The sequence below is a fragment of the Lepus europaeus genome, unplaced genomic scaffold, assembly GCF_033115175.1.
Source record: "Lepus europaeus isolate LE1 unplaced genomic scaffold, mLepTim1.pri SCAFFOLD_3_1, whole genome shotgun sequence".
NCBI lineage: Eukaryota > Metazoa > Chordata > Mammalia > Lagomorpha > Leporidae > Lepus > Lepus europaeus.
Genome location: NW_026909276.1, coordinates 10,194,173 through 10,219,279, shown reverse-complemented (window position 1 = coordinate 10,219,279; position 25,107 = coordinate 10,194,173). Strand labels below are relative to the sequence as shown.

Below are 25,107 nucleotides of genomic sequence, written 5' to 3'. Positions count from 1 at the left end.
CACACAGACCCCACACCTACAGAACACCTGTAGTCTTTCCTCTGCTATTCTGGGAAAACAGATGACCCACTCAACAAGAACTGAACCAGTCATGCTGGGCAGCTTCCGGCCCCCTGGACATATTCTTGAACAAAGGAGACTTCCTGCTTCCCCGGAGCTCACCCTCCAGGGGCAGAGAAGGAAGATGCCATCGCAGCACGTGTCCACCTGTGGGTGAGGGCAGGGCAGGGTGAGGCAACCAAATGAGAAGGGAAGGAGGTGCCAAGCATGAAAGGCCAGAGGAGCCTTGGGCCAGGGCAGCCAGGGCTCCTAGGTCCCAGGGGATCCTCAAGGCAACAGGAGTGGGCATTTGGTGCAGTGGTTAAGACACCACTCAGGGCGCCTGCATCCCTGGAGGGCCTGGGTTCAAGTTTCCACTTGTGCTTCTGATTCCATCTTCTTGCTAATGTGTACCCTGCTAGATAGCAGATGATGGCTCAAGGACTTGAGTCCGTGTCACTCATATGGGAGAGCTGGATTGAGTTCCAGGCTCCTGGCTTCAGCATTGACTCTTGTAGGCATTTGGGGAGTGAACCAGCACATGGAAGACCCTTCTCTCTCTCCCTCTTCCTGTCTGTAACTCTGCCTCTCAAATAAATAAATAAAATCTAAAAAACAACAACAAAGCAACAGGAAAAGAAAACACAGCATTCTGGCAGTGACACTATGTCCAGTGGGGGGAGGGGGCACTGGGAAGGAGGGGTTCCAGGTCCAAGGGGCTCAGCACACATGGGACACACCCAGAAGCCCTGTCCTGAGCAGCTTTGGAATGAGCAACAGTGAAGACAGAAATGCAACTTGGATGCGTCCAAACATGATTGTGCAGGGTTTACCACTGTTTCACACTCTTGTTCTTGTCCAAGTGACCACAGGACCAGTGCACTTACCACCACCTAGAACTCATCGAGGACTCAAAGGGTAGGGACAGAACAGCTATCACAGCCAGTGTGGGGGCCAGCACAACCTGCCTGAGTATTCTGGGGACACTGGTCACTGTCAGGGACACACCTGCTTAGGGCTGGGCTGCACCAGCCAAGGCAAGGGACACCGTGTGGATCAGCAAAATGCAGAAACAAAGCATGTAGAAAGGAGAAGCCCGCGTGGAGTGTAATGACAGAGAACTGACACATGGGGGGATGATCTCAAGACAGCAGCTATGTGCCTAGGAAAGCATGCGTACAACACCAGGCTGGGTGGCGAGCCAGCACCCTCTGCAGCCCGTGCAGCCCTGCACCTGGTTCACTCATCCCCATTCATCAGTGCAGCTGTTAATTCTTTCTGGGAAAAATCCCTGCATCCCCATGCCAGGTTAGGAGGCTCCCATTCAGACAACATCACTCATAGTGCTCACCCCTAATGGGTGAGCGCAGAAGGGCAGGAAAGAACTGTGACCTCAGGATGCTGGCCTCTTGGCCACCAACTTCTCACCCAAGAGCCACAGCTCAGGTGAAAGGCCTGGGCTCTATGGACCACACCCTCCCCCACAGCAGCCAACCATGAGACTCCTGAGGGTCTCCGGACCACACCCTCCCCCACAACAGCCAACCACGAGAACTCCTGAGGGTCTCTAGAGTGGTCCTCAAACAGCACGAGTGCTGCCGGCCTGCGAGCCATGTCACATCAAGACCAGAAGCAGCACCACAGCACACGTGTGGCCTGGGGCCATCAGGCACATGAACCAGGTGTATGGCCAAGGAGTGGCTGGGAAGGCTGCTCTAGTGTTCCTTTGTAACTATGTGTGGTGAGAGCTTTCAAAACCCATGCATACACTGCTTCTAATGACACCAAGGAGGGGACTCAAAGTGTGGATACTCGAGGGGTGGAAACCATCATCCTGCATAATTCCAGAAAAGCTGTTCCTTCCAGGGAGCAAAGGCCCCAGTGTGGCATGGGGTAGCAGGCAGCAGTTGGGGTGCAGAGCCCAGCCTCTCTCTCAGGGCTTCCCACAGGGGCCTCTTGGCCCATGGCAGGCAGTGGTGAGGAGCAAGAGCTCCAGGCTCTACTCTTAGCAGGAGGCTTCTGAGGGTTTGTTCCCAAGCCCCCCATTTCCCTGTGTCAACTGTGGAGAAGTGCAGAGCTGTCTGTCCACCCAAGTCCTTAGCCAACGGAGGCAGCCATGATGTCTGGTGCCCCTGAGCAGTGAACATGTTCCCGGGGGTGGAGGCAGGAGCACATCAGGTAGGAAGTGGCCCTTCCCTGCCCTGGTGAAAGGCTGTGCTGCTGCCTTCTGGGGACCTGCAGAGGTGCAGGGCAGATGGACACCAAACAGAAAAGCAGGTGTGTAGCAAGAGCACAGGTGCTTGCACACACATGGAGGTTCCAAGCCTTGTGGAGCCCACCAGCTACAGGGACGAGCTTGAAGGGAGGAAGGGTGGGAAGCAGAAGGGGCATGAAGGTGCCTTCCTAGGAGGTAGCAGGGACCACCCAGGAAGCTGAGTTATCAGGACTGGAACAACAAAAACAACCCAAGAGTGCGCACACTTGCACGCGCACACACACACACACATACCCCTTGTGCAGGGGGCTGCACAAGCACACACACACTCGTGTGCAGGGGACTGTGCAAGCACACACACTCATACCTGTGTGCAGGAGGCTGCATGCACACACATGTGCACACACACACACCCAAGTGCAGAGGGCTGCTGTCTTGGAATCATGGCCCCATGCAGTCCCTTAGGCAATTCGCCCCAAGAACATGAATGTGAGTTTCAGAACCATCCACCTACAGTGGCCTTCACTGCAGGCATACAGAAAGTGGTGAGATCCACAAATGCCTGCATGCCCCACAGAAGGGCCAGGTAGGCAAACCACACGATGGAACTTTCCAAACTTCTTAAAGGTGACACCGTAGTTCTGGGTGGAATTGTAGGTGAAAAACAAAAGAAAGAGACTCAGAGTTCTCTTGTAAAATATCCACACTGAATTCACACTGAGATTATGCTCTGGCCTGCACCTGGGAGAGCAGCCCCATCTGCTGAGGAGCTAGGAAGAGACCCCAGCTGGGGAAGCCCACTGGGCACCCACAAGCAGGCCAAGGAATGCCGGCACTGCCACTGGGAGGGAGTCAGACTTGACAGATATCACAGAGCACCTGGGCCACACACAACACAAGAGCTGTCAGTAGGACCTGTGGGGAGGGGGAGCAGGGGAGCTGGGGAGCACAGGTGGGCAGGAAAGGAAGAGATGATGGAACAGCCTGCAGGGCTCCAGCTAGAAACATCAGAGAGAGCACCAAGGCCAACAGAGAACAACTGTTGAAAACATCATGCCAACGCAGGAATCTGAATGATTCCCAGCTGGCCTGAGACCCCTCTGGGCCCAGGGAAGGGAAATTCCTTCTTTGCGTATCTGTTATGCTGGTCAGATGGAAGGGAGGCTGGAAGGGAGGCCATGGGATGGGGGAAGCATGGGAAAAGCCTGAGGCCAACTGTGACTGCTGTGGAAGAGCAGGGGGGTGGGGGTGCCGAGGCAGCAACCACAGAAATAACCAGTCACTTAGTGCTGACTGCTGGGGGATGCTTTACAGGGTAGCAGCTTCCTTCTGCATCCTGTCTTTCATGAATACACACAATGTCCTGCTTCTCACTGCAGGAGGAAACCACGTAAGCACCGCCATCCCATATCATGGTGCTGACCTGACTCCTGGCTGCTCTGCTTCTGATCTGACTTCCCATGAGCCTGGGAAGACGGGGAAGGCGGCACAAGCACTTCGGCCCCTGCCAGCCATGCAGGAGACCAGGATGGAGTTCCTGGCACCTACACCCTGGAGTGGCCATTCGGGGTATAAGCCAGTAGGTGAAAGATCTTTCTCTCTCTGCCTCTCCCACTGCCTCTCACTCTGCCTTTCAAATAAATAAAAATAAGTTTTTTTTTTATTTTTAAGATGCCAGCTAGGATGCCCAAATCCCACATCAGAAGGTCTGGGTTTGATTCCTACTCCAGTTCCCAACTCCAGCTTCCTGCTAATGAAGACCTGGAGAGCAGAGGGATGGCTCAGCTAATGCAGCCCCTGTCCTCCCAAGAGGATGGGAAAAATTGGCAAAATGTCATCCAAAGACCAACCTCAAGATGAGATGCTGGAATTAGCTAACAACTTTTTTCTTCCTCTGCATCCCTCTGCTTACCAGGAGGCAGGGGGCACGAGGACATCCTTTCCCAGGAGGTACTGCTCCAGGTTGGCAGAAGCCAAAATGACAGCAGCTACTGTAACTGTGCTCATGGAAGCAAAGGAACACCTCAGTAATAAACAAAGACGTAAGAAATAGCAACAGAAAAATTTAAAAGGCTTTTATTTATTTCTATTTTATTCAACAATAGAGAGACAGAGGCACAGTGAAATCTTCCACCTGGTGGCTGACTCCTCAAATGCCCACAACAGCTGGGCTGGGTGGCATCAAAGCCAGGAGGCTGGCATTCGACATGGGCATCCCCAATGGAGGGCAGGGACCAAGGACTTTAGTCACCACTTGGTGCTTTCCAGGGTGCGCATGTTGTCAGGAAGCTGGAATAGGAACTGGATCTGGGACTCAAACCCAAGCACTTGGGGCCAGCACCATGGCGCATAGGTTAATCCTCCGACTGTGGCACAGGCATCCCATATGGGCACCAGATCTAGTCCCAGCTGCTCCTCTTCCAATCAACCTCTCTGCTGTGGCCTGGGAAAGTAGTAGAAGATGGACCAAGTGCTTGAGCCCCTGCATCCACGTGGGAGACTGGAAAGAAGCTCGTGGCTCCTGGCTTCAGATCAGTGCAGCTCTAGCCATTGCAGCCATTTGGGGAATAAACCAAAAGAAGAAAGACCTTTCTCTCTGTCTCTCCCTGTGTAACTCTACCTCTCAAATAAATAAAATGTTAAAACACACACACACACACACACAGCACTGTGATACAGGATGTGGGAGTTTCAAGAAACAGCTAAACCACTATGACAAACACCTATCCCAAAACTAGTCTTAAATAAAATAAAAAAGAGATTCTAGTAATGAAAAAAAAGAGCTAGACAGCCTGGGAGTTGACAAAGATGAGACATCAAGCAGACCTGAATAGAAATACAAATGAGCAAATCTGAGGAAGGGGTGGTGGAGAGAACCAGCAAAGCCGCAGGAGGCCAGAAAACACGTGAAACATGTGGCTTAAGGTCTCTCCAACTTGGAGAAAGACAAGATTCCAGAAAGACTCAATGAGCAAGCTTTAAATAACTTTTTTTAAACTTTTATTTAATGAATATAAATTTCCAATGTACAGCTTATGGATTACAATGGCTTCCCCCTCCCATAACTTCCCTCCCACCCACAACCCTCCACTCTCCCACTCCCTCTCCCCTTCTATTCACGTCCAGATTCATTTTCAATTCTCTTTATATACAGAAGATCAATTTAGTATATATTAAGTAAAGATTTCAACAGTTTGCACCCACATAGAAACACAAAGTGAAACATACTGTGTGAGTACTAGTTATAGCATTAAATCACAATGTATAGCACATTAAGGACAGAGATCCCACAAGAGGAGCAAGTGCACAAGTGACTCCTGTTGTTGACCCAACAAATTGACACTCTAGTTTATGGTGCCAGTAACCACCCTAGGCTGTCATCATGAGTTGCCAAGGCTATGGAAGCCTTCCAAGTTCCCCAAATCTAATCATATTTACACAAGGTCATAAAAGACAGAGTGAGGATAGTAACCAAAGATCCTAAGAGTGGCATTAACCAGGTCTGAACTATTATACAGCATTAAGTGGGGAAGAGGACCATCAGTACACACAGGTTGGGAGTAGAGCCATTGGTGGTAGAGTAGAGGTTATGATTACAAAGGAATGAGGCCCAAGTGCGCTGGACAGGCTCTAGAACAAAGGACAGAGTCATTATTAGAGGAGCTAAGAAAGGTGCTGTCTAAGCTACAAGTAATTTTTCTGATTGAGAGGCAAATAGAACCTGACAGAAGGGGCCTGGTAATAATCTGGTGGGCTTTAGGCCTTGTAAGTTAAGAGGCCCAGACCTATCTATCTCTTCATATGGGGTACATCCTAAGGGAGGTGTGAACCACCTGGGGGAAGGCACCCTGTGGACTTTCATTACTTAGCTGGCCTGGGAAGAGAGCTGGCCAGGTAAAGGCAGGTGGCATCTCTAACAAGAAATTTACAGTTCTGCCTGCAATGTTGCTGACCCTGCTTGGCTGTCCCCTCAGCTGCAGTGGTCACTTTGGAAGTTGGGCTGAGTGAAGGGCTTTTCAGCTTAGAGCCAATAAGATCTGTGGCTCTGACCTGGGCATCCTTCGACTCCAGGGCAGGTCCATTTCCAGTGATCCAACTCTTGGCAGAGCTGCCAGGGCTCATCACAAGCTGACTTCTGCTGAAGCCCAGGCTTACCACATTGAAAGCCACTGCAGTGGACTGGCCTGTTGGGTCTCCTTGAGGGCAGATCACTGTACAGATCAGCCATTAATAGGCCTGCCACCCATTGCTCTGATGCCTAGCTTTCTTTTCCTCCTGGTTTGTGTTAAAGCAGACCAGAGGATGCAAGTCAAGGGAGTGCCCATGTCCCATCTCTAATCTTCGGTGGCCTGAACTACAAGTCTATAGTCACAGGCATGTTCTATAGTAGTTTTTCTAGGGTAGACAATGCTCATGAGGAAAATTATATTCTCACTTTAAAACTTTATTTCCCTTTGTTTTGAAAGGGAGGTTTTTTCTACTTACTGTATACTTCGCTGATGGCGAAGTAAATCTAGCTATGAGATTATTATTTAAGTTCTTATTTTGGCTATGCTATTACAGAAAAATGTTAGCCATCTCTTTTCTAAGGTCTAAAGATTAAATTGTGCATCCTACAGATTCCTTCGTAATAGAATTAGTTTCCTACCTTGAAGAGAATAGAGAAATGAAAGAACAAGTTGGGCTTAGAATAGAGAAATGAGGGAGCAAGTCCTAGATCGCTTGCTGACAATAGCAATATCACATGAATACTTAGCACACCGTTTCAACCATTAGATAACAACTTAAGAAAACATTTACCAGAAGGTCCAATGCCTTCTATAAATTTTAAGAATCATGTATTTGAAAACACCTCTTAAACATCTAACATGGTGTAGTTTGTTTAACCAGTAAACTTAAGCACAACCATATAAAATGTTTTTAGTTTCTTTCTACCAACAAGTTTAAAACATATGATACACAGATTCAGGTCACATGAATTAAAATGTATCTTTGATTAAATTTAGTAGCTTATAATTTATGGACAATCTTATCTATAAGCCAATTAAAATAAAATTCTTAATAAAATTTTCCCATGTGGACATACAATATGAACACATATATAACATAACATAATAGACTCATATAGCAATTTTAATAATAGCTTTTAAAATCTTTAACTCTTTTTGTAGATTGCCAATTGATTTGAATTGCTTTTTATTTTTAGTAACCTCAGTTAACCATACTTTCTCTCAGTTGGTACTGTTAATACATTATTGGCTTCATCTGTTTACAGAGCCATCCCAAAGTACTGAATACAATAGAAGTGGCTGGAAAAAGTCCATAGGAACCTATAGGAGGACAGCTAAACACAGAACCAACAACGCCTTAGTTTTATGAGCAGCAAATCATATATAACTGTGGATGACAAAACACTTTAAGTCGCCATGTTTAAAATTATCAACCAACAAGAGGCACTTGCTTACTTCACAGTATTTTTGAAAGCACCTGTAGGATTTTACAAGTATTTAACACTTTAGGTCTCTGGGGCTTTCTCATTAAGATAACTATCATGTCTAGTAACACAAGATCATTAGACTTTTAATTCTCAAACATTTGTATTAATAGCATTTTCCATTATAGAACCTTAAAATTTAGTACCACGTCACATCTTGACAGTACTTCTAATATAATCCAAATAGCCTGATTAGTTGGTGTCTCTATAAGATGAGAGACATAGGTAGTTCGATTTTTTCAGTTGGGCCCAAACTGGAACAAGCAAAGTCCAAGACTTACTGGAAATTTTAGAGTCCAGATTGTTTGAAACTTTGATTTTTTGAATGCCTGTCAAGAATGCCAAGAGGGCTCAAAATCCAAAATATCTGGTTGAAATAGGATTCCTTAAAATCATGACATAACATAGATCAAATTTGATCATTGTTACCAGGAGATTATTCAAATCTTTGAAAATAAGCACATATTTAAATAACCCATAGCTCTTAATAAAAATTCAGCTGTTTTTGAACAATTAGAATTTAACAGACATCAAGAGATCATAATAGATTATTTTAACACATTGCTTTAACAGAGAATCAGATTTTAATTCTACGTCAAAGAGAAATTGAGCTTCCTGTGATCTTTTGCTGTGAGGTTTCCTTCCTTTACCTTCTTTCATATTGGTGACCATGTTTCTGTGTTTCTGTGTGTAACACATCTTTAAGCATCTTCTGCAGGGCAGGACGAGTGGCGACAAATTCTTTCAATTTCTGTTTGCTATGAAAAGTCTTAATTTCACCTTCATTCACAAATGAGAGCTTTGCAGGAAATAATATTCTGGGCTGGCAGTTTTTCTCTCTTAGTACCTGGGCTACGTCTTGCCACTCCCTTCTAGCTTGTAGGGTTTCTGATGAGAAGTCAGCTGTGAGTCGAATTGGAGATCCTCTGAGAGTAATCTGACGTTTCTCTCTTGCACATTTTAGGATCTTTTCTTTATGTTTCATTGTGGTGAGTTTGATTACAACATGTTGTGGTGAGGATCTCTTTTGGTCATGTTTATTAGGGGTTCTATGAGCTTCCTGTACTAGGATGTCTCTGTCCTTCTCCATACCCAGGAAGTTCTCTGTAAGTATCTCACTAAAAAGGCCTTCTAATCCTTTCTCCCTCTCCATGCTTTCAGGAACTCCTAGAACCCGAATGTTGAGATTTTTAATAGTATCCTGTAGATTCCCAACAATATTTTTTAGATTCCTAATTTCCTCTTCTTTTCTTTGGTTTGACTTTATACTTTCCTGTTCTCTGTCTTCTTAGTCCGATATTCTCTCTTCTGCTTCACCCATTCTGTTTTTAAGGCTCTCTAATGCATTTGTCATTTGATCTATTGAATTCTTCATTTCATTATGGTTTCTCATCACTATTACAGTTTCTTGTTCTACTAGTTGTTTCATTTCATTTTGATTCCTCCTTAATATTTCATTTTCACGGGAGAGATTTTCTATCTTGTCCATTAAGGATTTCTGTAGTTCAAGAATTAGTTTTTGAGAACTTCTTAATGTTCTTATCAATTTTTTGAGATCCACTTCTTGCATTTCTTCTATCTCATCATCTTCATAATCTTGCACTGGGGTGTCTTTTTCATTTGGGGGCATCATAGTGTCTTCCTTGTTCTTGTTACCTCAGTTTTTGCATTTGTTGTTTGACATATTGGAGATATTCTTTGGTTTCTTCACTGTGGTGTTTTTTCTTGTTATACTATGGCTCTAGATTAAGTGGACTGTCTGCTTTCGATGGAGCCTTAGAGACTTGAGATGGGTGTGGCCTGAGGCCTTTGTTTGTTTCCTCAGGGTTGAGGATTGTCAAAGGTGACACTCCCAGGTTAGGCGTGGTAAATCTCTCTCTTTTTTTTTTGATTCAAAAGTGAAGTGATTCCTCACAGCTGAAAGGAATTGGAGGTAGTTAGCAGGCGAATAATATACCCACAGGAGCCAGAGATTGGGAGCTCTTTCCCAAGGACCACACAGGGAATCTGTGCTGCCCTCAGTGTGGGCTCCAATTCTACTCCAGGCTCCCACTGGGTTGCCAAGGTTACTGAATTGTAGCATCTCTGGAGAGTACTCATGTGAATTCCATGAGTTCTCTCCCCCACCGTCTCTTTTTTCACAGTCTAAGTTCATTAGCACCACACATTCATTAGATCCTAATCTCCTGTTATTTCACACACACACCCCCCAGAGTCAGGTGTTTCTGCTAGGCTCAGGGCCAGTGCAGATCTGAGGTCACCCTGCTTATGACGTATGTCCAAAATGGTGCCTGCTCTTTGTCTTGCTTGCCTTTCAGAGGTGAGCGGAGAGAGAGAAACTCAAGTCCATATTGGTCACTTTTTTTTCTCTCTCTCTCTCTTCTAGTTAGCCTGGTGAACTTTTCCCCATGGGGTTTCAAGCCTCATTCCCCCTAGTCTCCTCTTTCCGCTTTCCCACTGGTGTCTCAGGCTATTGAAGTTCGGCTCACCTTGTGTTCCAGCGCTCGTGTGTTGAGTCTGCCGCTGGTGTTCCGAACTTGGGCTCCCATGCTCTCCACGCAGGTCCACTGTGAATCATTAGTTCTGGAAGAGTTTCCTGTGCTGTTTCTTCCCCTACTCTTCCTTGAACCTGCAGTATCTCCACTTTTATTAAACTGTCTCTCCTCGGACTATCAGTGTGCTCCCTTCCTATTCCGCCACCCGCTTTAAGTAACTTTTATTACAGTATATGAGGGAACTTCAAAAAATTCACAGAAAATGGAATATAAAGGAAATTTTAGGCATGTGTGGTTACTCTGGTGGTTGAGACACCTGTATCCCCCACAACACAGCACTGGGCTTCCTGCATCCAGCTCCTGACTCATGTAAACACTGGAAGGCAGCAGTGATGGCTCAAATAATGGGCTCCTGCCACCACATGGGACCCCTGGATGGAGTTCCTGGATCCCAACTTTGGCCCCCAGCTAATCCTGGCCACTGTGGACATTTTGGGGTGAAAACCAGCAGATGGGAACTCTCTCTGCCTCAGAAATAGCAAGAGAAAAATTAGGATGCACTTATTTTTTGGTGAAAAAACATTTGGAATCTATGCATAAAAGGTTTTCAAAAAGCTCATTAAAAATGTGTATTAAGAAAAAGCTGGGGCTGGCACTGTGGCACAACTGGTTAAAGCCCTGACCTGAAGTGCCAGCATCCCATATGGGCGCCGTTTCTAGTCCTGGCTGCTCCTCTTCCAATCCAGCTCTCTGCTGTGGCCTGGGATAGCAGTAGAAGATGGCCTGAGTCCTTGGGCCCCTGTGCCCATGTGGGAGACTGGGAGGAAGCTCCTGGCTCCTGGCTTCAGATTGGTGTAGCTCCAGCCATTTCAGCCCTCTGGGGAGTGAACTAGTAGATGGAAGACCTCTCTCTGTGTCTCTACCTCTCTATGTAGCTCTTTCAAATAAATAAAATAAATCTTTAAAAAGAAAAGAAAAGAAAAAGCTATGGGGCCTATGCTGTGGCACAGTGGGTTAAAGCCCTGGCCTATACTACTGGCATCCCATATGGCACCAGTTCGAGTTCCGGCTGCTATCTTCCAAATCAGCTCTATACTGTGGCCTGGGAAAGCAGTAGAAGTGATCGGGCCCCTGCACCTGTGTGGGAGACCAGGAAGAAGCTCCTGGCTCCTGCTACAGATTGGTGTAGCTCCAGCTGTTGCAGCCATTTGGGGAGTGAACCAATGGAAAGAAGACCTCTCTCTCTGTCTCTTTCTCACTGTCTGTAACTCTGCCTGTCAAATATGTAAATGAAATCTAAAAAAAAGAAAGGCTGAAGGAATCTCTTCAGGATGATGGGAAGTGAGGAGAAAACTCACATCGCTAGGAAGGAACAAAGAACACTAAAAATAGTAAATGCTTGAGAAAATGTGAAAGACTAAATTTTTCCTAACTTCTCAGATTAACTCTAAGTGTGTGACTGACACACACTTGTGGACAGACCCCATGACCAACACCCAGAGTACACCTGTCCACATGCCCACACAGCACCTTCATTAAGAACACGTCCCAGATGTAAAACAACATCAGCAGGATATCCAATAGACAGGACACAGACCTCTAGTCAGAGAGCAGTAAGAAATGCACCAGGAAAATCCAGATATTTGAAAACTAAACCACCCATGACTTACACTGGTGATGGTGAGTACTGACAATGTTTCATATGCATTGATAATTAGGATACAATGTATCAGAATGTGCAGAAGTTACCTCTCAGGGAAATTTCTAACTTGAAGTGCCTATGTTTGAGAAGCAACAAGTTCTAAAACCAGTGACTTAAGCTTCTCCCTTAAGAAGCCAGAATATTGAGAAGGGAACTGCAGAGCAGACAGATGGTGAGAAATAAGCAAAGCAGCAACAACCCTCACCTGGCCCAAACTCACTCATCCAGCAGCCAGCTCAGCAGAGGTCAGCAGCAATATGATTTAGTCACTGATTTTGACAATGTCTTTAGTTGCATTTGTGAAACAGGTAAGCCTGGCATGGTGTTGCCATGAAAATACTAAAAGGACAGAATTCTTGAGAATGGAAAATATAGCAAGGCCCCGGAAATGAGGTACTAGGTCGGGCACTTCATTTTCTCATTAGTCCCATTGAAAGCTGAATTGTGGCAAAATAACACATGCAAGAAACTTTTCAAACTAGTGCAGTTTTCTGACAACATGCAATTTCCATTAACTTTACAAAGACCCCCCATTCATAGGACAGGAAAATATGTTTGCAACAAAATAAACTCATCTTTTAGTTCCATTTTCCATGAACTTTTCAATGTGCCCCACACCCAATACTTAAAGACAACCAGGACCAACACAGTGTGAGTCACCTCCCTGCAACAAGATCACTTGCCAGTGTGGACTCAGAGTACACATGTGCTTTAAATGGTACATCTGTGGGAAGGAGCTCATGGTGGAGAAGTGTGTTGTCAGAGTCAAGACTGGACCATGCGTCTATGCCAACCCGGAAACAACTGTGTAGGGAGTGAGCAGAGGAGCTGGACACCCCATGACCGGAGACAACAATAATTTAAATCCAAAGTTTTTCTTCAGAAAACCTCTGGCCACTACCCCAACTTTTATTTGAAATAACCTCACTAAATAGTAGCTGACAGAGGTGAGAATTCAAAGTGTGCTATGTGCTCAAGGAGAGCCACCTGGCCTCAGAAGGAGTCGATAAGGAAGCGCACCTGTATGTCTGGCCAGCTCCCGACTCACGTGGATGTTCTCTTCATGCGTCTTCAGGTTGTAAATGGAGCAGATGTTGTCCAGCCCACCACAGGCCACAAATTCCCAGAGGGGACGTATCACAAGTCATGACCCAGGAGGAGCGCAGAGGGATGGCGTGCACTTGCAGACAGGACACCGGTGGGACTCTCACCTTCCAGCTCAAAAGCATAACCCATGGACACCAATTTCTCCCTTGGTCTTCAACTCTCATTGCATAGGAGATAAGAGAGCAAAGCAGGGCCACAGTGACTCAGAGCAGTTTGCAGGCGTGGCTGTGGCATCACCAGCCATGGCGCTGTAGTGCTAATGTGCGGCAGCCACAGACTGCACGGAGGGCACTTCACCACCTGTCCACATGGTGTGAACTCAAAAAAAAGAACAGCGCATTGTCACTGGAAATTATCATAATCCACACTGTCACACACCTCCTTAGGTGCAGACAGATCTGGAGTAATTATTGCAACCTGTTTATATACATGATATTCTTTAGTAAAATATAGCTGGGCTAGATTTTCACATACATATTTACAAATTACAGTACTTTTTAAATTTAATACAAACAACCTTGAATTAAATTTTAAAAGAATTTGATTTATACTTCAAAGTATAATGCCTTTTAGAGAACCTCTTATAAAAATGAGTAACTAAATGAAAGGCTGTATTTCTGCATTTTATAAATAAAACACACAGACTCAGAGACTGAGCTACAACTGGAGTGCTCACCTCCTACCTGCTTGGTGAAGGCCCAGCACCCCACAGCACAACTAAGCCCTGTCCAGATGAAGCTACCATGCAACACAACTTCTGTCTCCCTAAATGACCTCACCACAAATACAGCTTGTGAGCAGGCATCTGCCCAGTTGTTGTGAGGCCTGCAACCCACATCAGAATACCTGGACTCAAAGCCAGCTCCACTCCTGGCTCAGCTTCCTGCTCATGGAGACCCTAGGATGTGTGGTGATGGCTCAAATAACTGGGTTACTGCCACCCATAATGCAGACTGGATTAACTCCCTGGCCACTGCCCAGCCCCAGCCACTGCAGACATCTGAGGAACAACCCAGCAGACAGGAGACCTCTATCACTCTCCCTCTCCATGTCGCCACACCTCTCAATGAAATAAAACCCAACCAAATGCTTTTCTGTGCTTCCTGTACTACCCTGTGCTCCCTGGTGCAGCACAGCCCTGAGAATGCAAGCCTGCTTACCCACCTTGTTTGTGGTGTAGCTGTCCCAGATGATGAGCTTGCCATCCTCTGAGGCACTGACAAGAAGGTTTCAGGGAAGACAAACAGACAAATCAGCCCTGCACAGCCCAGAGATCCCACGTGGGAAGGGACATGGAGACAGAACACAGGACAACTTAGTTAGCATGACTGTGATGACCTCACAGACAGCAGTTCAGACAGAGCTCAGCACTCCACTCCAGCACAGACCAGAACACATGAGCCTCTGCCTCTGTCGACCAAGGCAGGCTGGCTGCGGCTCTCCTAACCACTTCTGCATTGTCTCCCTCCACTATAAACCATGCTGCAGACACAGAGGTCTTTAAAGAGCCAAAGACTGTACAAAATATGAACAGTTTTCTGTTCCATCACAAAGAAAAAGCCAGTATATATGGGAATAAAAAGCCTCAGATCTTCCAGATTCACAAAACACTTCTCACCTAAGAGCAACAAGACATTTCTCCAACTGAGCTTCAGTTGGAATCCAGGTCTCCTAGAAGCTACGGTGCTCAGGACCCAGATGGCTGGATAGGAGCACACCAATGACAGCAAATGCATGTGTGCTGCCTGTCAGGAGGCATAGTGGCCATGGACACAGGCTGTGTCTGGGATCTGTCTGCTGGGAAAGGTGCTGAGTCTACATGGATAACCAGGACGGGGTCCCGCTGAAGGGGAGCATGACCAGCAGCCAATCTTAGAGGCTGAGACAAAGTGAACCAGCTCTCTGGTCAAACAAGGCACTCAGATGTGAGATGCAGCACTAAACCACCAGGCCACACACAGGCATGAAACCCTCAGAAAGCTGAGAGCTAGCACAGCCTGGGAACCACGGCTACCCACGAACTCTCGGAGGATGGCTGCCTACAGAACGTGCTGTTCCAAGGAGGAACTGGGCCGGAATGTTCCCTGCTGTCTCCAGCAGACACTTGTTAATGATAGCGACACAGACTGGAACTGGCTCACTACAGCGCACTTGGCTTCCTGAAGCAGATCAGAAGCTGAAGGTAAAACTCACTCAAGTCATCCTGATAGTGTTGGCAACTTTCACCAAACTCTGTTTTGAAGCACAAACTTTCTTTACAGAAGAAACAATGTGTATGGCAGGAACAGAAGCCTTTTCAGTGCTTTGCTATATAATTTATTCCTGGAACATGAGACTTGCATGCTCCCATCTCTTCTCATCTTCCAGATGAATTCTTTTTTCTAAAGATTGATTTACTTATTTGAAAGTCAGAGAGAGAGGGTTGAGAAACAGAGACAGAGAGATCTTCCAGACACTGGTCCACTCCCCAGATGGCTGCAAACAGCCAGGGATAGGCCAGCCTGAAGCCAGGAGCCTCTTCCAGGTCTGCCAATGTGGTTAGCAGGAGCTGCTGCTGCTTTTCCCAGGCCATTAGCAAGAAGCTGGATTGGAAGTGGAGTAGCTGGAACACGAACTGGTACCCCTGTGGGATGCCAGTGTTGTGAGTGCCAGTCCCGAGATGCAATTCTTAGCCCAGTCATCAACAGTCCTGTAGGTGAAGACACCCCCCTCTGCTGCTCTCCTTGTCCAGCCATTCTGAAGCCTGAGGCAGAACCGAAGCCCATGCAGAGCAGCTCATCTTCCAGGTAGGGTCAACTTCAGAGAGCTCTTGGTCACACGGCTTAGCAAGTGCTGACTCGTCAGAGTGGGGGAGTAAGCTGCTAATTCCCCGGAAGGTGACAGGAGACACCTCCTCCCCCAGGTCAGGACCTGGCTTCACTTCACTTCCTGGAGCCCTGCCTGTTCACACAGCATTTCCCTGAGGGCCACCACACAGAACACAGAGAAACAAGTATGCCAGCGGGCTCCAGGGCACTGAGGAGTGGCCACGGCCCAGATGCCTGGAGCCCTGCACACACAGCTGTGTTCCAGCCCAGGCATGGACTTCCACAGCAAATCTAAGCATGGACCCATGTGACTGAGAGGGCACCTGAAGTGCCACTGAAAATCAGAGCCAAGAGTGGGCACAGGGACACCTGCCTCCCACCTTGTAAAGCCTAGCTCACCTTCCGGCTTCAATTCCCACCCTGTCTTCCTGCTTCTGTGCACCAGAGGAGTCAGCAGTGCTTGGGCCCTTGTCACCCACAGGAGAGATCTGGACAAGTGCCTTGCTCTTGGTTTTGGCCTGGCGCAGCCCAGGGGGTTGCAGGCATCTGGGAAGTGAGCCAGCGGAAGGAAGTCTCTCTGTTGCTTTGCGTGTTGAGTAAATAACTTTTTTAAAAGAATCAGATTATAGTATAAATAAATGTGGTTTTTTTTCTTTCTTTTTTTAAAGACTTATGTATTTATTTGAGAGGTATAATTGAGAGTAGGAAACAGAGAGAAATCTTCCATCCACTGGTTCACTCCCCAAATGGCTGCAACAGCCAAAGCTGGGTCTGAAGCCAGGAGCTTCTTTTGGGTCTCCCATGTGGGTACAGGGGCCCAGTACCAGGTCCATCTTGCACTGCTTTCCCAGGCCATAGCAGAGAGCTGGATCAGAGGAGGAGCAGCTGGGACGTGAATTGGCACTCCATATATGCCGGCACTGCAGACAGAGGCTTAGCCTACTATGGCAAAGCACCAGTCCTGAATGTATTATATTGATAAACTCCTACTACACACTTGTACATCTATGTGTACACAAGCATGTGTCATAGGCCCCTAGTGTGGTTTTGAAAGAAACACTGTTGGCCTGCCACAATCTTTTTTTTTTCTTACTTGACAGGTAGAGTTAGACAGTGAGAGAGAGACAGAGACAGAGAGAAAGGTCTTCTTTCTGTTGGTCCACCCCCCAAATGGCCTTTATGGCTGGTGCTGCACTGATCCGAAGCCAGGAGCCAGGTGCTTCCTCCTGGTCTCCCAAGCGGATGCAGGCACCCAATCACCTGGGCCATCCTCCACTGCTCTCCTGGGCCACAGCAGAGAGCTGGACTGGAAGAGGAGCAGTCAGGACTAGAACCCGGCACCTATATGGGATGCCAGCGCCATAGTTGGAGGATTAGCCAAGTGAGCTATGGTGCTGTCCTGCCTGCCACAGTCTTAAGCCAAAGTGTTCACAATTCATAAATGACAGCCTGAGCTATGAAAAAGTGTGAGAGTCTGTGTGACAACCTTAGTTTATGGTGGCAGGAAATAAGATGACTTCAGGAAAATACACATCCCCCAAAACTCCAAAACAACTATTTTAGGCTTTAAATAAACAGCCACTGACCTATACAGAAAATAGGTGTTTAAAACAAATAATCTGGGGCCAGCACTATGGCTCAACAGGTTAAAGCTCAGGCCCTCAGCTCAAGCATCCCATGTGGCAACAGTTTGAGTCCCAGCTGCTCCACTTCCCATCTAGCTCTCTGCTAACGCACCTGGGAAGGCAGTGGAAGATGGCCCAAGTGCTTGGGCCCCTGCACCCACTTGGGAGGCCTGGAAGAAGCTCCTGGCTCTTGAATTCTGACTGACTCTGCTCTGGCCATTGCAGTCATTTGGGGAGTGAACCAGTGGATGGAAGACCTCTCCCTCTCTGTCTCTACTTCTCTCTATAACTATGTCTTTCAAATAATATTTAAAAACTAAATAAATAAAACAAATGATCATAAGATACTCTGGACAGCAAAGATCCTCCTTAATATTACCTCCTGGTTTTCATTTGTTATCATGCAGCATGAAATCTAACTGTCCAGCTTAAAGAGCAAGTGTAAGCCCAATTCTCAGGGGCTGGCACTGTGGAGTAGCGGGTAAAGCCACTGCCTGTAGTGCCACCATCCCATGTATATGTTCTTTTGGGTCTCCCATGTGGGTGCAGGGGCCCAGTACCTGGTCCATCTTCTACTGCTTTCCCAGGCCATAGCTGCTCCACTTCTGATCCAGCTCTCTGCTATGGCCTGGGAAAGCAGTAGAAGATAGCTCAAGTCCTTGGGCCCCTGCACCTGCATGGGAGACCTGGAAGAAGCTCCTGGCTTCTGGTTGGTGCAGCTCCAGCCACTGAAACCATCTGGGGAATGAACCAGCAGATGGAAGACTTCCCTCTCTCGCTGCCTCTGCCTCTCTTTACTTTGCTTTTCAAATAAACAAATAACTAAAAAATAAAGTCACCATTAAAAAAAATTGAAAGAGGGAAGTTTGCACAACACAGTTTTGCTGATTTACTCATTTATTTTGAATATATTTTATTTTTAATTGATGAATAATTGCATGTATGTATGGGATACAATGTGATGTTCTGATGTATGTTTACATTATGGGATGGTTATATCAAGCTGGTTAACACACCCACCACCTCATACCCTTTTTTTTTTTTTGTGGTGAGAGCATCTAGCATTTACTCTGTGAACTGAGCTATGAGGCCCTGGCTCCTGTCCCAGTTTCCCACCAGCACAGCCCCTGGGCAGTGCTGAAGACTCATCTAATGCATTTCAGGCCACTCACTTGGGGGCCTGGGCTGAGTTCCTGGCTGATGGCTTTGGCCCAGCCCAGATCATTGCAGGCATTTGGGGGGTAAACCAACAGATGAGAGCTCTGTCTCTCTTGCTGTGTTTCAAGTAAATACAAGTTTCAGAGCAGTCCTGGAGATTTAATAGTTCTGAACTGCTGCCTGGAGCCCTGTACACGCAGCCCTCTCCCAGCTGGCAGTCTGTGCCCTCTGAACATCACCCCTTCCTCCTCCTCCCCTTTCCTTTTTTATGCTTTCTGACTACAGCCCTCATTAAAATGCTCATATTGTCATTTGCATGTGAAATTGTATGGGATATTGTATAGAACAAACTTAAGATAGAATCTTTTGTTCTCCAGCCTCCAGCCTTTACACTCCAAAGCACTTCCATGAAAAAGAGAAAGCCAAGCAGAAAATTCCACTCTGACAACTCAAGGAGGAAAAAACTACTACTCAAAGACAGGCATGTCAAGAATGGCATGTCAGACTTCAAAGAGCAGGCTACAGTCCTCAATCAAAAGCATCTCCTTTACTTGGGAAGAAAAAGTAAGAGATGGACTTAGGAACCTCTAAAACAACAGGAAAAGAGAGCTTAACAGATGTCCTTTCTACAGTGGCCCATAGTGAAGCCACACAGCCCAAGGCAGGTGTGGGTGGAGGAAGGGCGGAGGCAGAGCAGAGGGTGAGCAGGGGACAGAGGAGTGGATGGGAGGTTAAGAAGCCCAGGAAGAGGAAGAACAGGAGTCTCAAGGGGCTATGTCTGGGACAATGAACACACCACAGAGAGGCACAAAGACCAGGTGAAGGGTGATGGCCACAGCAAACACACATATCCATGCACCTGCTGGGGGCCCCAACCACAGAAACCCAGGCATAGCACCAGCCCCACAGGCTGCTGCTCTAAGGCTATCTCACTGGGCCTCCAGCACCTGGAGCAGGTGCTGAAATCACAGGAGGGCCAGCAGCCAGGAGAACAGACTGAGCAGTGCAGAACACAGGGACGGAGGAAGGCAACATCCCAAGGTCACGTCAGAGCACGGTGGAGCTGAGGGAAGGTGGAGTTTCCCAGGGAGAAGAACCTGAGTCATGCAAGCCAGCCTGGAGCAGAGAAGAAACAGCAGAGCAGGATGGGCCAGGTGAGCAGGACCCTAGATGGAGCACAGACCCACACACATGCCACGCCTGGCCTGCTCCTCTGATTCCTCCCTCCTCGTGTTGCTCTCTACAAAGTACAGCAAATGAATCCGGGTGACCTTCCCAGACAACAGAACACTCGGTGACGTAGCCGGCACCGGCTGCTGCCGAGGCCTGTGTGTTACCTGGAGTTTGTGCCCCAGTACATGGCATAAATCTTCTCCAGGTGCCCCCTCAGCGTTCTCCTGGGGCACATCTGGATCCTCCCCACCAGGTTGATGTTGTTTTTGATCTTAAACACGAAGGTTCCTGAGGTTAACGTCTGTGACCACACAATCTTCCCAGAGCCCTCCTCCTCACCCACCCACCAGGGCCCAGCCATCCTCCAGCTCTTCAAGGGCACTGGGTCCCTTGGGACTCTGAACAGGTCTACTGTTTCCATGGGGTGTAAGGACACACCTGTCCCCATAGTGTGCACACGCACAGCAGCTCCTTTCCTGTGCCCAGCTCTGCCCGTCTGTCTCGGGGCCTGGGGGCCACCACAGGGACAGCCTCCAGCAACTGCAGTGCTGCTCCCACCTCAGGCCACATTCAGGATCTGTGTCTGCATGCCAGCACCCACCCCACAGGGCAGACACAAACAGTAATGACTCCAGGTTGGCAAATGGGCCAAGCACACCCAACAATGAGTCTTTAAAAATGGACAGTCCAAAGTGTGCCCAAGAACTGACAGTTATAATTCTACGCTGCATAAATTTCTTTTTTTTTTTTGACAGGCAGAGTTAGACAGTGAAAGAGAGAGACAGAGAGAAAGGTCTTCCTTCTGTTGGTTCATCCCCCAAATGGCCATGCTGTGGTGATCCGAAGGCAGGAGCCAGGCACCCCCTGCTGGTCTCCCATGTGGGTGCAAAGCCCAAGCACTTGGGGCATCCTCCACTGCCATCCCCGGCCACAGCAGAGAGCCGGACTGGAAGAGAAGCAACCGGGATAGAACTGGCGCCTCAACTGGGACTAGAACCTGGAGTACTGGAGCCACAGGTGGAGGATTAGCCTAATGAGCCGTGGCACCAGCTGCATAAATTTCTTCTTAAAGTGCATCCCTTACGTGTCTGGATAGTGTAATAAACTGAGTCATCTTCAGTGGATGAATCTAAGTTTTCTTTCACTATTCTATTCTATTTTTTAAATTTTTTAAAACTCTGTTATAGTGCTCCACTCAGAGGCACTCAGCACACCCAGCATGCTATGCAGCCGTCACCACTGCTCAGCTCCTCAACTGTATCTGGAGCTCCCCACCCACCCAGCAGCCACCCTCCTCCTCTCGCCCCGCAATCTCTGCACCCACCAATCTCCTGTCTTTGACTTAACCATTCTGGGTATTTCATATACACAGAGTTGTTAAACACAGAGTTACACATGTCTGGCTATTTTTCTTACCATCTGTGAGGTCACCCACATGACTCCATTCCCTATCACCGCTGAGTAATATCCTACCATGCATACATACCACCATGTGTTTGTACACTCATCCACTTATGGAGAGTTGGATGGCCTCCTCCCTTGGCTATGTGAGTGGGGATGTTATGAACACTGTGTATAGCCATCCTCCTTTAACTGGTTTCACTATGCATGGCTCCAGTTACCTGTGGTCAATTGCAGTCTGAAACTATTTTATTTATTTTGACAGGCAGAGTTAGAAAGCAAGAGAGAGGGAGAGGGAGAGGGAGAGGGAGAGGGAGAGGGAGAGAGAGAGAGAGAGAGAGAGAGAGAGAGAGAGAGAGGTCTTCCTTCTGTTTGTTCATCCCCCAAATGGCTGTCATGGCTGGCACACTGCGCTGATCCAAAGCCAGGAGCCAGGTGCTTCCTCCTGGTCTCCCATGTGGGTGCAGGGCCCAAGCACTTGGACCATCCACCACTGCTTTCCTGGGCCACAGCAGAGAGCTGGACTAGAAGAGGAGCAACCAGGACAGAAACGGCGCCCCACCTGGGACTAGAACCTGGAGTGCCAGTGCCGCAGGTGGAGGATTAGCCTAGTGAGCCACAGTGCTGGCCGCAGTCTGAAACTATTAAGTAGAAAATTCCAGATAGGAACAATTCCTAAATTTTAAGTTGTGAGCCATTCTGAGCAGGATGAAATCCTACACTGGCCTGCTCTGTCCTGTCTGGGGTGTGAATCAGCCCTCTGTCCAGTGCACCTGTGCCGTACCCATTGTGGTTATCAGATCACGGTGCCATCACCTAAGCTGTGTCCCAGCCCTGTATCATCTTCCTCACTGCATCTCCTCACACAGGAGTTGTTGTTACAAGTGTAAGTACCGAAAGCTTAATTTTTTGAGACAAATCATATGCATAGATTTCCTGCAGTGTTGTTTTTATGATTATTCTATTATTAGCTCTCAATGTTCCCCTCTGTAGGGCCTGTGTACACAAGGTTTCAGACATCCACAGGTCTTGGGTGTGCGTATCCTATTGAACATATGCTGAACGCCGGCTTTTAATCCTTTTGGGTACACAAGGAGCCATGGAACTGCTGTTCAAGTGTCTCAGGTGCTGTTGGGCCAGCCTGCAGTGTCCAGTTCTGAGGCAGACTGGTCACAAAGGCAGTGACACAACACCTGACTGGCAGGGAGCACTACTCAGGCTGAAGAGACGACGTGTACACAGAACCCACTGTCTCCTCCCACATCTGGATGACTCCGCAAAGACAATGCCCCCCACAGTGGTTTGGCAACTGCACGGGCAGAGCTCACTCCAGAGGGTCCAGGCCGCAAACCAGCTCTTACCTGAAAGAGCGTTGCATCTGCACGTGCTTTCCTAGCATCCTAGGAAGCAACACAAGAGAGATTAGTGGCGTTCCAGGCAGGGTCAACCTAGGACCTCATAGATCACTGTGGAAGAAAAGCACCCCCCCCCCCGACACCCACCATCCACTGCACTCGGCCACTCCAAACACAGGGGACTCTTTCAGCATGGCAACAGTGGAACCTGGCACTAGGACGCCACCGGGGCAGGGCACCTGGGCTCGGGGCTGCCTTTGCCTTCGGTGCTTCTGAGCAACCATGCTGGCTCAGTGCCTGCACAGCTGACCCAGGGAGGACAGGAGGCTGGTGCCCAGTGAGAACAGTCTGGTAAGGACCTAATAACCAGGGAACAACATTAATTACTCTGTTGGATTTAAATTTTACAGAAAAGAGAAAGGGGTCTGATTCAGATGAAACTTTCTGGCTTCTTCCTGGCTATCAATCTGCTTTCTTATCTATGAAATGATGAAATGCTTCAACCAGCAGGTACACTCTGCGAAAGGACACACCATCACTAACAACAGTATTTTTTTTTTTTTACAGGCAGAGTGGACAGTGAGAGAGAGACAGAGAGAAAGGTCTTCCTTTACCATTGGTTCACCCTCCAATGGCTGCCATGGCCGGCCAGGAGCCAGGATCCAGGTGCTTCTCCTGGTCTCCTGTGCAGGTGTAGGGCCCAAGGACCTGGGCCATCCTCCACTGCACTCCCGGGCCACAGCAGAGAGCTGGCCTGGAAAAGGGGCAACCAAGACAGAATCCAGTGCCCCGACAGGGACTAGAACCTGGGGTGCTGGTGCCACAGGTGGAGGATTAGCCTATTGAGCCATGGCACTGGCCTTAACAGCAGTATTTTACTACCATCAAGTGAACAAAGGAACTAGAGAATTTTGAAATCTTAAATTAACATGGTGGCTTTATTTGCTACACCACAGTGCCAGCTCCTTATATCTTTCTATTTATAAAAATAACAATCAAATACCTTGGAATAAACTTAACCAAGGATGTTAAAGATCTTACAATCTTAAAGAAAGAAATAGAAGAGGATACCAAAAAATTGAAAAATCTTCCATGTTGTGTCAGCATCCCGTGTGGGTGCCGGTTTGAGTTCTGGCTGTTCAGCTGTACCACTTCTGATCCAGCTCTCTGCAATGACCCCTGCACCCATGTGGGAGAACTGGAAGAAGCTCCTGGCTTCTGGCTTTGGATCAGCCCAGCTCCAGCCATTGGAGCCATTTGGGGAGTGAATCAGCAGATGGAAGACCTCTCTTTCTCTCTCTCTCTCTGCCTCTGTCTCTTGTAACTCTGCCAGTCACATAAACAAATAAATCTTTTAAAAAAGAAAGAAATATTTAAAAGGAAACTTTAAAAAAATCCATAGAAAACGGAATTGAAAAATAAGATGACTCTGGGGCAAAATATTTTGAAACCCAAGCATAATTTTTATAATACATATATTCTATGAATTTTCTGAAGACTTCTTGTACATTATATGCAGTAAAATGAGAAAATGGCTTTAAAAGACTCAAAATAGGAGTGTGAGCAGCTTTTCAAAGGCACTCAGAACAATTTCCAGTAAGGAAAAGGTTTCCATGCTGCTATGCTATGATCTGACAATGAGGCTGGAGTCTTCCCAGGAGATCCGATTTTAGGGGCAAAGTTCCCTACTGCAAATTTTTATTTTATGAAGCCAGTGGGAATATCTGTGAATTAATAATATAAAGAAACTATTATTACTATATAAATATACCAAATTCTATCTTTAATTAAGCTTTTTTAAAAGATTATTTATCTAAAAGAGTTACAGAGAGAGAGAAAGAGAGAGAGGCAGAGAAATATCTTTTATCCAATGGTTCACTGCCCATATAGTCACAATGGACCAGGTGCAGGGGCCCAAGCACTTGGGTCATCCTCCACTCTTTTCCCAGGCCAGTAGCAGGGAGCTGGATTGGAAGTGGAGCAGCCTGGGACTCAAACCAGCACCCGTATAGGATGCCAGTTTTACAGGCGACAACTTTACCTACTACACCACAATGCTATCCTCTAATTAAACTCTTTTTAGTCATTCTGCTGGTGATTAAGACACAAAAAATTATGGAATCCAGCATTCTTCCACAGCAGTAAATGCAGCACCAGGGCAGAGAAGATCCAGAACAAGAGTCCTCCTGTGTGAACCTATCAGCGAGGGCTCTCACCTCCGACACCTGCCTTACTGACATCACTGCGGGGGCTGACCTCCATGCACACCTTACTGACAGCACCACGGGAACTTCTCAAGCAGAGAAGATAAAGCCTGGGACCTCAGTGACTGTGCCCTCAGCTCACATCAAAGGACTAAATGGGCTTCCTAATGTGCAAAGGCCCTGCAGAAACTGCACAGAAAGTGGGACAGAAAGATGCTACTTTCTGTGCAAAACAACTTTTGGAAATCCATGCATGCTTTCCACATAATATACATTTCTCATGAATTTTTTTGATGACCCTCATAAGAGACTGAGACTATAAACAAAAGGCA

At 47.3% G+C, this 25,107-nt stretch overlaps 1 pseudogene; it reads right to left on the bottom strand.

Annotated features, from left to right (window-relative positions):
* The window catches only part of LOC133755188 (guanine nucleotide-binding protein G(I)/G(S)/G(T) subunit beta-1-like), a 28,717-nt pseudogene extending 3,906 nt beyond the window's left edge, over positions 1-24,811 (bottom strand).
* Between the last annotated feature and the right edge of the window lie 296 nt (positions 24,812-25,107).